Source organism: Folsomia candida, unplaced genomic scaffold (assembly GCF_002217175.1).
Source record: "Folsomia candida strain VU population unplaced genomic scaffold, ASM221717v1 Fcan01_Sc001, whole genome shotgun sequence".
In the NCBI taxonomy this organism is placed as follows: Eukaryota; Metazoa; Arthropoda; class Collembola; order Entomobryomorpha; family Isotomidae; genus Folsomia; species Folsomia candida.
The window spans coordinates 26529933-26543144 of record NW_019091193.1 but is presented as its reverse complement, the minus strand read 5'-3'; the positions used below and the strand labels follow the sequence as shown (position 1 = coordinate 26543144).

Below are 13212 nucleotides of genomic sequence, written 5' to 3'. Positions count from 1 at the left end.
CATTTTGATGCATCAAGACTTTCAAAATTCGAAAATTGGCGGTTTTTCGACCTACATATAAATCGTTAAAAAAGTGACCTTAGCGGTCATTTTGCGGCTGACAACCTGATGCCAGATTTTTCTTCGTCAGAAGTGCCACATTTTCCGCTTTTGTTGTCCGCTGCGAAATGACCGCTACCATGACTTTTTTGGGGTCAAAGTTTCTGAGGGAGGGGCTTATACAGCAAGAGCCATAACAAACTCTGGCCACTAATGAGTACAGAGAGAGAGAAACAGAGTGAGAAAAAGGATCGCGCATACGATCCTAACGCACGATGGTGGTGGATACCCACCGCCAACTACTTTTCTTACTCTGTCTCATCTTCTCCTGCGAAATATGGGAAATGATTTTGTGTTACATTTGGCCTGGTTTTTATCAAGAGCCAAAGAGCGAGTTCAACTGGAAAATAAGCTCTGAAAACATTTATCTAGCACATGAAGTGGATTAGTTGCGTTGGTTTGGTGGAATATTTGCAATGATTCCGGATTCCAAGTCTGAACTTAATCCTTCGCAAACTGCCAAACACATTTCGAATTTAACGGACCACGACTTGACACTACACAACAGATTATTGCTTGTACTGTGTGCCACTCTGGCCACGTTTTGATTTGGCAATCGCAATTTTAATACGACATTCGATATGCAAATTGGGAGTAATGCTTTTGATACTTTACGTAGATAACCCAACCTAACATGTTGTTCATATATTCTGCTGATAACCAGTAATCGTAATACATTAATAACCATCACCACCACCACTTTTTCCTCCATGCATGCATACTTACTTTGAATGGCTTTATACATATACATGAAATGAAACCCATCACTCACTCCTGAATTTGCTAAATTATACTTGATTATGGAGATTAGCGATAACGTGATAAAATATTTCAGCATCTTTAAAGTTCAACAACCAGCTTTCGTAGTAATAAGTATCGCAACTCTAATTCAATTTGCGTCTAATTCAACAATAAGAATTTGATAGCTCATGAAAATTCTGAGCTCATGAAAAACACGGCTATTTATCATCGAAAGTCTCTAATTTCATCAAGTATTAAATAGCTTCAGAGATACACATACATGGCTAAAAAAACTCACTATAATGATTTAACAAGTAACTCCCACAAGCAACACGTTTCTCGTAAAAGAAGGCAGAGTATTTATAAAAGGGCACTGATACCGAAGGGTCCATGGAATCCGGATAAAGTCCGCTGGCATTTAGTACTACCTCCTGACTACGTGCAGTAATAGCAACCACCGCTATTAATAATAATGCTAATCATAATAATAGTACTCACCAAACTAACCAACACCACTTTGCACCTTTGACTTTTAAATTTGCAGAGTGTAAATATGTCGTCACGGAATAGGAATTGTCAGTTTATTCAGTGAGTCAAGTCAGCCCGTGCGTTTCTGAGACTTGGGATCCATTGGGGAATCTGAACAGTAGATGGATCCTTACGGATCCCTTATGATTACAGTATATTTCCAATAAGATGTGATGCATATATGCATTTCATGTAAAAAATCCAATTGGAAATTTTTATACAGGAAAATGACTGCTAGGTCCCCAATGGAATTGCTAACGTTAACGGGATCTGATTGGAACATACTTGCATTACAAAACTCAATATCCCATCTGAATTAATCATATTGGATTTAGACGAAAAGGCATGAAATATATCAAGCATCCCCGATAAATACTGAGCGGCATATTTGGAATTCACTCCTCGTCATGCTTTTTTAGTTTCTCTTTGGTCAGCCTAAATTACTCGCTCTGGTCAATTTTCTATTCTTTGAAATATACCTGCGGTGACATGACCCATGTCGTATGTTGGGAGGACGAAAACTATTTTGAATTCGGAACAACGTTCGAAGATGTATCGACCCTATCCGATTTAAAGCATTAAAGGGTGAGCTTGATATTCATCATATTATTGATCTTTATGGTTAAAAAAAACATGAAAAAACCTAAAAGAAAATGTACTGTTTTTTATAGATTACACAACGGAAATTTTCGGCCTGAAGCCAAATACTGTTGAGTGGTTAACTTTTGAAAAGAAGCTTCACAATATTCCTGGGGATGCCAGAAAGAAGATGAATCGTCTCACAGGTCTGGCTGGAAATTCTACGATCATGTCGCCGGAATTCAGTTGTTCGAATTCCGATGATTCAGAAACGAGTATCTCAACTTGGTAGGGGAGAATTAAGAATAGTATAAAATTTATTAATTGGATTCTTGTATAAATAAATACATTGAATTTTTAATAGTCGGTATTTTGTTTTTGTTCTGGGATTTATTTTAAGATATCCAAAGGGAATTTTGATGGTTTTCATATATTATATTATCATACTGGATACTGTTCACCGATATCATATATGCCGAAGTGGAATTTTTCTGCTAAAATTTCGAATGGGAATCAATGGGTTCGTATTTGAGAAAAGTGATGGGGAATCCTTCCCATTTTCCCAACACTGTTTCCCATTGGGCTCTCCCTAATGGAAACAGTGGGAATGAACTGCACGGGAGAGAACAAGACGAGAGTGGTCTGGCCAGTGGTTGGAGTTTTTGCAGATTTATTATGCATACTTGACACAACTCGCAGAACTTGAACCTAAGAACCTCTCAGAACGTCGACGACTGTGGCTGCCACTTAACAGGACATTAAAAACTTGCCAATTTTAATTCAGATGTTATTCTTGGACCGAGTTACAAACTTCGAGATGATGTCATGTTTTAGTTAGCACAAATAAATGAGCAAACATCCAAAGTACGAGTGGAGGTTGGTTAATACATTATGATTTATTATTATGCCTATCCATCTTCCACCGCTACGATGCTTTTGCTCGCTTGTCGACTTGGTTCATCCACTGCAGACAGATACCACGGCATTGTGTCGTACGTACGTATTTAATAACCAACATTGAACGAGAGAGTGGAACAGAATCGTTGCTATTATTAAGAGCGTTTGGTGAATGAAATAATGCATTATCCATGCGGTGGGCCGTCATGTGCTGTCCCATTAACCACCACTGCTGCTGTCTCTATTCAATTAAGTTATGTTTTCAGAGCAGGCACATCATTATACTCTCAGGTGCGTTCATTGTTATCATCTCCTGAATTCATAATGCCATCCAGCCAGATTACCTTCTGGATGGGCAAGTGGCTCTTTTTGTGCTCATCAGCCACCACTCCCAAGTGTCGTATATTGATTCAGATGATAAACAGATGTAGATTGAATCAACATTTATTGGCGAGGTGTAGTCGGTTACTGTAATTGGTCGTAAAAATCAGACATCAATGAACCAACTTGAACCAGAAATATCTGCTTATTTTTGGCTCGATCATGTTGTTCCTCTTCCAACTAGGAACCAACAACTCGCTTGCTTCGCGTTTGACGGACTTTTATTCATTCATTAACCAAACTGCTCATTCCATAGCACATGTACAATTGAATCATGTAAATGCAAATCCCACAAATCTTGTTTCACGCAAACAACAAACAAGTATGCAGCAGAATCAATTTACAACATCATCGTGGTAAAACTGCCATTGCATTGCCACGACTGGTATGAGTTTTCCTAAACGAGTCTCGAAATTGCTGATCTGAAATGATCTAAAACTCTGGTCTACGACTACTTACTTGGTTCATGGGCTACACGAATGCGTGCCAAGTTTACCAAACAAGAGTAGTTAAACAAAACCATAATGAGTGGATGAAATGTCATTGAGAAGTAAAACTCATTGAGTTAACCCATTGTCGATAATAATGTTCATTTAAGTTGTGTCAAAATTTTAGTGCTTAAAACTGACCTAACCTTATTTATTCACAATTGCTAATTTAAATACAGAAATGCATTTTTATGCACCCATTGTGCATACAAATTAGCATTGTTATTTTAAACACAGTATGAAATATATCAAACAATAAACACCGGAAAACAATGAAATCATTCAATGCCTTTTTTACGAGCAAGCACATAATACGTACATACGCACCTATCCACGTCCTTCGAAAACCTGTACCAACTTTTGCATGATTAAACCAATATTGAAATTAATAGGTCAAATATTGTACCATTTAAAATTACGTAAACTTAAATACTTGCTTAATTGTCAGTTAAAATGAAATGATCAAAAAGTTATTTGGCAAGGCATGCAATAAAATTATTTCAGCTTGATTGAACTCATAATTTAAATTTTCCGAATATGCGGTAACAAATTGGTTCCATTAACAAAGTTTAATGAAACATTGGCATTGCATGAAACCCGCATTCTCTGAAATCATTACAAGAGCGGATAAACAATTTAACCTGGATTTGACGATCATTTTACTTAAAATTGTTCATTGTTTCTAATGAGGTTTTTTTAATTAGTTGATATTTGAGTGCTATGCAAGGAAGGAATTCATTTTGAATTTTTTTTTGCAATACGACTGACTACTTGGGCGCAAACTATTTTTCGGCACAATTGCAATTAAGATCACGACGATGCGGTCGTCTACCTAAATCCACATTGTTCTGTTCAGCCGCGTCAATTATAAGTATTTCGCCCTGATCAAACTCAACATAATTGTTGTGTCAACAAACAATCGTTCAATGAAAATCTGAATAAAATATGGCCTAGTGTTGTAAGGCTGCTGCTGCATTGAGACGATTAATAGCAAGTCCACGTCGGTGCAATCAAAGCCAAACTACGTAAATACGTACTTACGTACATACGTAAATAATAATATGCAATGTATTGAGTAGGCCAATAGAACTCATAGAATATGCCAATTGCTCATAACTCATGGCTGAATGCGACAATAAAGCCTGCTTAATTAAACCGCAGCATTTCATTTTCCTTTGTCCTCCTGCAGTATTGATATTCAGCACTGTGCTTCGAAAGGTCAGAGTTGAGAACCAGTTTGCACAAGTTAACTCGCCAGTTAAAAAAACATAGTTAAATCTTCCAATGCAATTACAAGCCTACCAACTTGCAATGTATACAGACATAAATATGCATAAGTAGGTTATTCTCGACTGTAATAATAACGACAAAAATAAATTTGGATTGGCAGTCAATGTCAAGGTCGATTTAGTAATTTTGCATAATTGCAACTACGATTTGGTAATATATTGATTGTAGTAAATTCTAGAGTTGTGCATATTCTTATTATGCTTAAATTTTTAAGAAAAGCATACGTATTTACTAACCTGTCATGTACTTCTTTCTGCGGCGACCAGTATCCAAAGTCAGGCTTATCCTTAGCTTATCAACCTCGCCTTTGTGAGTATAATTGATCCAAGGGAGAAGAGCTCATCAGTAATTTCTGTAATCAAAAGAGAGGGAAACATTGGTTTATTTCGTAATAAGTAATAATAATTATTTTCATTCTAACCTAAATGAGTAAATAAAATATGGTATCAAAGCTGGTATATTTCTTACAAGTACGAATAGTGTATGTACAGTAATTAAACAAAACATTAGTATTGCGTAACTTTTCATTAGCGAGATTGACAGACAGTATTATTCTTAATTATTAATGATATCGATTTTTAATATTTACTCGGTTCTGTATTTTCTGTCCAATGCCGACCAACTAAAGACCCGACATAACCTTGCAACGAACAACTTGATTCATTATATGACCGCAAATTAAAGTTTTTGGCAGGGCTTCTTTACGTCTCATGTTGCGTAAAAAGTAGAATATTGGACAATGAGGACATTTTCCTTTTGCATAAATTAAGCCGGCATAAAAATTGAAATATTTGGAATATAGATAATTTAGCATGTGTGTGTGTATAATGTTTGAAACCCACATCGATTTTCAATCAGCAAATGCAAAGTTTAGACTGAGTTTGAGTAATGAGGTTTTTCATTAAAAATTGATAAGAACGTTGAATATCAAATGGAAGCTTATCGTCAAGTATTCATGTCGCGTGTCGGGTAGTTTAAAACGGTCGACATTTCTATAGTAGTCCCGAGGAAGAAAGCATGACATGTCCGTGCTCACTTCCCTTTTCTACCCTGTGTGTCCATACGTATGCAATATGCATGCAAGAGGACCATCTTCTTATTCCATTTCATTTGTAACGCAGGATTATTAAATGAAGAGGAAAGGTTCATTATAATGACTTGCACCGCTCCTTCGCAACCGCCCAAACCAGTTGGTTCCGTAGGTATGGCTCCAGTCAATAAAATAGAGGTTTGTACCAAAAAAAGAAAATTGGAATTGACTCTGTCACCGGGAAAAAGCGGTGTGAGGTGAAAATGCAGAATCGGAATGGGAGAATAAATCCAATCTTGTCCTCGCCCACGACTCAATTTTGACAATGTCAAGAAAGTCACGAAAGAAATGTGTACATATGTCATCTCGTTTTCATTAAATACACACAAGCATGCAACACTGGATTATGATATAGTTTTGTTCATGGGGCTGGAAAATATCACTTCTGGCCCAGAAACAATTGTGTATAGCAAGCAAGGCAGCTTAGTTAGCATAATGCTTCGCAATGAGATAGAAAGAGTGAAGGGCTTTGAGACAATTTGCTGGCAAGTCGGGGAAAGAAGGGCGACGACATTGGTTTGGACGGAGAAAGAGAAAACTTGCTGGCTCCTCCAAAAGCATAAAATATGCGAGCCTCGAATTAACTGCTTTCTCCTCCCTTCTTAACCGATTATATGAATTCTGTGCTTGACTTTGGCTACTTTTGGCCCTGGTTTTCACCTACATGGTTGTCAGCCGCATGCATACGTGGAGGCTATTCAAGTCACGTAAAGACATCCCGTCCTGCCTGCCTGCCTGCCACCGATTACTACAAATCTACTTACAATGAAGAAATGTGGACAACTCGGTTCCACCATGTCCACTATACATACTTGCTGATTCCAGATAGTTTGTCTTCATTAAGTGCAGACTTCACTCGCAGTGTGGGCGTAATAGGGGTAACAGGTCAATGTATGCATGAATGTGCTTTCTGTGTAACCATGCACTTTGCATCCCTTCCACACAATCAAGTCAAACTATTCGAGCCAAGAATTTATAAAGAAACCGAGAAAGAGAGAGAAAAAAAACTGCTTTTGGCAAGTGCTGGATTTTGATGAAGACACAATTTACCATGTTCGTTTCGAACAAACTGACAACATCGTACACGCCAGCGTTTTCCTAACCACCAAGTTTCCTTTGTTTGTGCTCGATATATGTATGTACTTCTGCTGCATTGAATTGCACCGAGTTGGTGTGTGTGTGTATGCTCGAGCCTATAACCACACGAAAGTTATTGGTCACAAAGGAGCGAACCATGCCCTGTCACAACTTCACTTTACATGGCCAAACTTTATATTCAATTCACCAGAGCGGCGTGGCGTTGCTTTTTATTATTAACAATAGCACATTAACTTTTCTGACGGATACTTGGCACATATTCCGCCACAAGTTATTTTTACCCCGCTGCTTTTTTACAAACTTTTTATAACATAGTTTTGACCTGAATGGGGCTCGTAAATGAAATTCTTTGCCAAACTTTGACATAGACTTGCGAATAAAGAAGGGTTCGATTTTTGTGTAATGTTGCATATTTCAGATTGCAAACAGACACTTTCAGCGGTTGCATTTGCAATTATTTTCTCTTCGATGACACACTAATAAATTTAGGTAAAATTTATGGAATTTAGGTATGGAATTAGGTAGTAATGCGACTTTATTGTTTTAGTTCTTACATTGTACGCATCCACTTCATGTCATACAGCCATATGTGAATTGCAGATGTGTATATGACGTAAAACAATGCAAAAATACGCGAAAGTCCACCATATACTTGCACATGTAATAGATATTAACTCGATGATGTTGTCAAAAATGTTGACCAAGTAGCAGCAGCGTTTCTTTCACTTCGGTGCAAATTCATCACGCGAATCCCTAACCTATTTTTAGCGTTGGTCGTGAAAGGTTGGGGTGGTTCTATAACACTCGCTTTTCAACAAAGTCAGCAAATCAGTAAACATGGTCGAGCGTTTCACCGCTGTGTTTTCACTTGACGACTTTCACCAGTCACGTGAGGACAATTACGACTCGCCTTGTCATGCATGACATTCAATAAGATCAGCCAAACAGCATCGTATTGCATGCTTCTGAATAAATGAATGAATGCCGTTTTCATAACAATGAACCCATGTTACATATGTGCATAAAATAGTCGTAGTCAACTATTTGCCGAAAAAGTCACAACGGTGATAATATGCTGCCAAGCTGGTGATAGTTTTTTAGAGTGGACGTATTTAGATGTGTATGCCTTGTTGAAACCATTTATTAAATATCCGACAATATGCCAAAGGTTGGCCGGCTCAGAATTTTATTCTATTTACATTTCGCCGAAATTAAACGTGTTGTTACAACACAATGATGTGTAATACTTTGTAATTTGATAGTTTGGCTGTCGGCAATTATTTTAATTAAATTATGTGTAGATAGTTCTCTCTATCATTTTGAGCCTACAACATTACACGAGTGCATGGATCCGTCGACCTTATGCAAACATTAGCATATCCATGCATATACGTCATTCACAACTTTCACCAACCTTGCCATCTGCAAGCCTATGAGCCTTGGAACATTTTTACATCGTGAGAGAGCGTGTTCTGATGAAAGGCCAGAAGGTTAGGTAACTCGGATGGTGGAGTGCATGGACTTTGTTCTCCATTTTTCGTAGGCGGGTGGGTAGGTTGGGACAAAAAGGCTGAAAGTCCTCGCAGGTTAGTAAGGAAGAGAGAAATTATGAGATTGTGGCCGTTCTAACCGGAACATGCCGGTTCAGACCGTCACGTTACTGGAGAGTGTTGTGTTAAATTAATCGCTCCTGTGTTGACTTTGGATGACGACACGATGAGGCCGGGATACATACATCGTCAGAATGGCACTTTTATAGGAATATCGATTTATGGCACCGTCGCCTCTCTGAATGGACTAATGGAAAAAGGGAAAGATTTCCCATACCAAAATGAGATTCAGCATGATGCAGCAGTTGCAAGGTGAAATACACCAATTTATTTGCTGAGGATGGATAATGCCAAACCGAGTCAATAATAAATTGTGCAAACAAAGTAAAGCCCAGGAAAGAAAGCTATCCATACACTTTTGTTGGGCATGCAGAGCAACAACCGGTGGATTCCTGCTGTAGCAATAACCACGAAATGTGGGTCACCTTTTATTCAAAGGCATATTCTTTACTACTCCAGGTCTAAATAAGACTCGCAGTCATTCGGTCGGTGGTGGTGGTGGCAGTCATGGTTTGGCGAGGACAGTCTAAGAGAAAGCAAGGTGAGTGAGGAGCTGATGCATGTACCTTCGTAGGTGCAACAATATGGGCAGGTTTATTAGTGAGGAGAAAGACGTACACCACCGTCACCGTGAGCTGGGGGGAAATCAATACATTTTCATTATTGCTCAGCCACAGCTCCACCACTTTCTTCACTCTCCAATCACCAGGAGTAATGTGTTACCTTGAATTTATTTCTGTTACACACGACATGTCAACTTCACTGCACTTTGCGGTGTAATCTCAAGAGGGAAAGTGTATCCATCCACCAATTTGTCTAAATGTCACTCAGCAAAAATTATAATTGGCCACTTTTCACTGCTGGAGGAATTTCCTGATGACCGAAAACATAAATTCGCAGTTATTTGGAAATAAGACTGTGCATAATTCAAGAAATCCGTTTTCGTCGTTCCGTGTCGGGATATGTTTATTGCTTCCTTGTACTTGCGCATTATTCAGCATCAATTTTAATTAATTACAGACTACTCTGCATTGTGTGCAGAAATGTGAACAAATGTATATACACTTATTCCTTGAGTACATAATGAAAGAGGAGTGTTCTCATATTTCTCAGACTTTCTTTGGCATATTTCCATTTCGATGCACTTGGTGAAAGTTTGACATTTGTGCATGAAGCATTCATACCAACAACGTAATGATACCTTGTGCAAACACTGTCATAAAATGTGTACAGAAGAAGAGATGTTCAAAATTATGCTCCGTATTTGGTTCAATTTGTGAATTAATTAAATTAGAAAGTACCGAAGGCATTGGAGCTCCCCGTTCTAATTTCGTTATCGTATAGATTTGGGCCACTAAACAAAGATGACGAGGACCGGATATGCCTCGGAGCCTTTGAAGCGTCTGTGGTTGAAATGAATTGAGGTTACAAAATTGCATTTGCTCAAGTGCATAGTTGGATTGTTTATTCAACGAAAGGTATCACACGCCTCCATGTAAATACAAGAGTCTCATCCTCCTCCAACAACCACTGCCAAACCATGCAGATATAGACGGAAAGAGACGGATTTCTCCAGAACACAAGCTCAAGATTTCCAAATTACGCTCAATGAAATGCTGCCAGCTTAAACTGTAATCAATGTCCCAGGATATGATGAAAGGCTGGCGAGAGGACATGAGAGAAATGTCAACTAGCTGCCTTTCCTTGCTCTCTACTTAAACATACGAGACAGATAAAGACAGAGAATCACATATCACCCATGCACCGACGGTGTCACTCGCTCAACTCGTGACAACTTCACTCTTGGACTTTCTACGTATGTACGTACTTTCTTGTGTACGTAGTGTGCTTTTTGGGAAAGCTATTTGCAAACTGCAAACTACTCTAAACTCCATGTTCAGTTTGCAGTTTTATTATTAGACCTTGAGAATATTTATTCTGAAAAAAACTTGCAATTTGGAGAATGTTGCGTTCCATCTGCTCGTAGGATTGCCAATTAGATACCGTAAATGGCTGAACAGATAACATTAGTGAAGTTAGAGTGGCTTATAATTGCTAATTTAAAAGTTGTAACAACTTCCTAATTTGAATAGGCTGTCTTTGGTTGGGGGCTTAAATGGTATACACAATTATCCGGTTTGGGAAGAATTACATCTTTTTGTCCTTTCGACACAAGGGTAATCTAATCAATGATGTAATTTAAAACTTTCACCACTTTCCGCCCTGAGCTGGCTTCAATCACGGCGTATTGTTGCGTGGGTTGATGTAATGGGTGCATTTTCGAAATTAAAGTGTGCGAACGGGTAGTGGTGGTATTGGCAGGGCAGGATAATGCACTCATGTATTAATACACACATTTCTCCCAGGAGGGCTCCTCTCAAGTTATAAACTGTCAAGTCCACTCAATTTATTTAGCCCAGAAATTACACTCCCACTCACTTTTGAGGCCTCTTTCCCCTCTAAATTATTCATGTGGCTTGAGTTTGGTCGGGAGTGAGTGAGCCATTGGGTGAAGTGCTCCGTGGTTTGGATTCAACTCTAACCCAAGGCATTCACTTAAAAGCCGGAAATATGTTGGCGTAAGTACTATTAGCGAGATTGCTCAGCTAATCCTCACACAGCGACATAATAATAATGCGCTGTTTTACCAGCATTCTTTTCAACCCTACAGCCTCTTCATTCCTCAGCATACGGACGGACGTATTTACTTACGTAAGTAAGTCCTCCTTGGGAGATGGTAAAACTTGGAACTGCGAAAGCGACAAGTGATGTGGAGAAAGTTAAAGTTAAAACCATGAAATGTCCTCGAGCAGAGTTGGGGTGAAAGTGTAGATAAAGTTGCAAGTCTATCCCAAAATTATGCTCTTTAAATTGGACAAATTACTGAGACTTGCTCTTCCCACTGAAATATTCATGCCCTCTGCACTCTCGTTACTCATCAACTGTGTAGCTTTGTCAAGCCATACATACATAATACCCACTGCCTGCATAATACCCATATTTATCTATATGCATGTGCATGGATATGTTGGTGAAGAGGATTGGGACTAAAATCCAAAAAGTGAGCAAGCCTGACAGTTCTTCTCCAAGGAATTATTCCGAAGCCGATTCTTAGAAAACGTCAACGTATCTAGCAAAGTTCGTCTGCATGCAACTTGAGCGACAAATAAATATGTAACCAGTATTCGTACGTACGTATGTATCATGCTACACGCATTATTTTCAAGCACAACCGAGAAGACGTTGCCCGTCAAAATTTATGTACGGAACAGGCCGGAATTTGTCCATTTCGAAGAAGGACAGTTTGATAAGCATTTCATCTGACAAGATGGGTGAACGGGGTCCGACAAGATCCGGAGATTGGTCGGTCTCCTCTGCAGCAGAACAGGCAGACGGTTGCACTTGCAAACAGGGGTTTCTTTCTACTGAATGTTTCCAGTGAATGGGATGGGAAGCTAGGCGGCCTAAAATAACACTTTCCCACTCTCGCTCATGAATCCCTACGGACATTCTTTGACACAGCTTTCTCCATCCACGTCCATCCGTTACGACGACGATACTACGCCAGCAATGATTGACTGACTGAAACGGAACTCACGCTCGATCCTGCACGGCTGGTGTGTGTGCGAGCTCTAACTCCACATCCACTGACACACGAGGATATGAACATACCCACGACGAGATGAAACGCCTTTTGCCACCATTGGGTTATTTCGCTCGTCGTTGATAGGAGCCAGACACGGTCAATCTGCTCCCATCCATTTCAAGGTTTCCGTGGATAACGGTTCTATGTGTAGCATTGCTCCGAGAAATCCCATTCAATCATTACCCAATCCATTTAGGACCTTTATTTAACCTCTGTCACACCAGAACACCCAGAATCAACAAATACCGGAGAGAGAGAGAGAGAGAAGGACCGAATGAACGAGTCCAATATCCAGATGTGCTGGGATTTCGGAGGATTAGGTCGCCTTCTTCTCCTCGCAAATAATACTTTCACTTCATTGATTGTATTATTGAGCTTTTTCCTTTATCTTTATTGAATTGTCCTTTGTATCCCTTTCTCGGAGAATTAGATTACGATATAATGATGACAAAACCACCCCACTAACTGACCTCGTAGATATCTAGCAACTTCATCTCCGCTGCGGAGTGAAGGATCAATATACGACAACGGTTTGTTTGAGGAGAAGCTTGAGTCAATTCACGTCCAACCTACGGACGTATGCAGGGGTAGTATCTGTAGTAGTAGTAATGGGCATTATTCCGTTACAGAAAATTCAATTTGTAGACCACGCTGAACTGTGACCTATTGAAAAGAAGAAACTGATTCCAATCATTGCTCAGAGTCTACGAATCCAGAGTTCATTTCGTATATTGCCAATATCACAATATTGATTTGCGTGCAGCC

The 13212-nt window shown here is 39.1% G+C and overlaps 1 protein-coding gene and 1 long non-coding RNA gene across 3 annotated transcripts in view; one reads left to right on the top strand and one right to left on the bottom strand.

Annotated features, from left to right (window-relative positions):
* The window catches only part of LOC110842393 (putative uncharacterized protein DDB_G0291608), a 57024-nt gene that overhangs the window by 30096 nt on the left and 13716 nt on the right, over positions 1-13212 (bottom strand). For both annotated transcript variants that reach the window (XM_022088127.2, XM_035846005.1), the window contains exon 3: positions 5240-5355. The gene's annotated coding sequence lies outside the window, so the exon portion shown is untranslated. The remainder of the gene's footprint in view (positions 1-5239; positions 5356-13212) is intronic.
* On the top strand, positions 104-2308 carry LOC118433779. Its single transcript, XR_004833575.1, has 2 exons — positions 104-1953; positions 2040-2308. It is a non-coding gene; the product is annotated as an uncharacterized LOC118433779 (long non-coding RNA).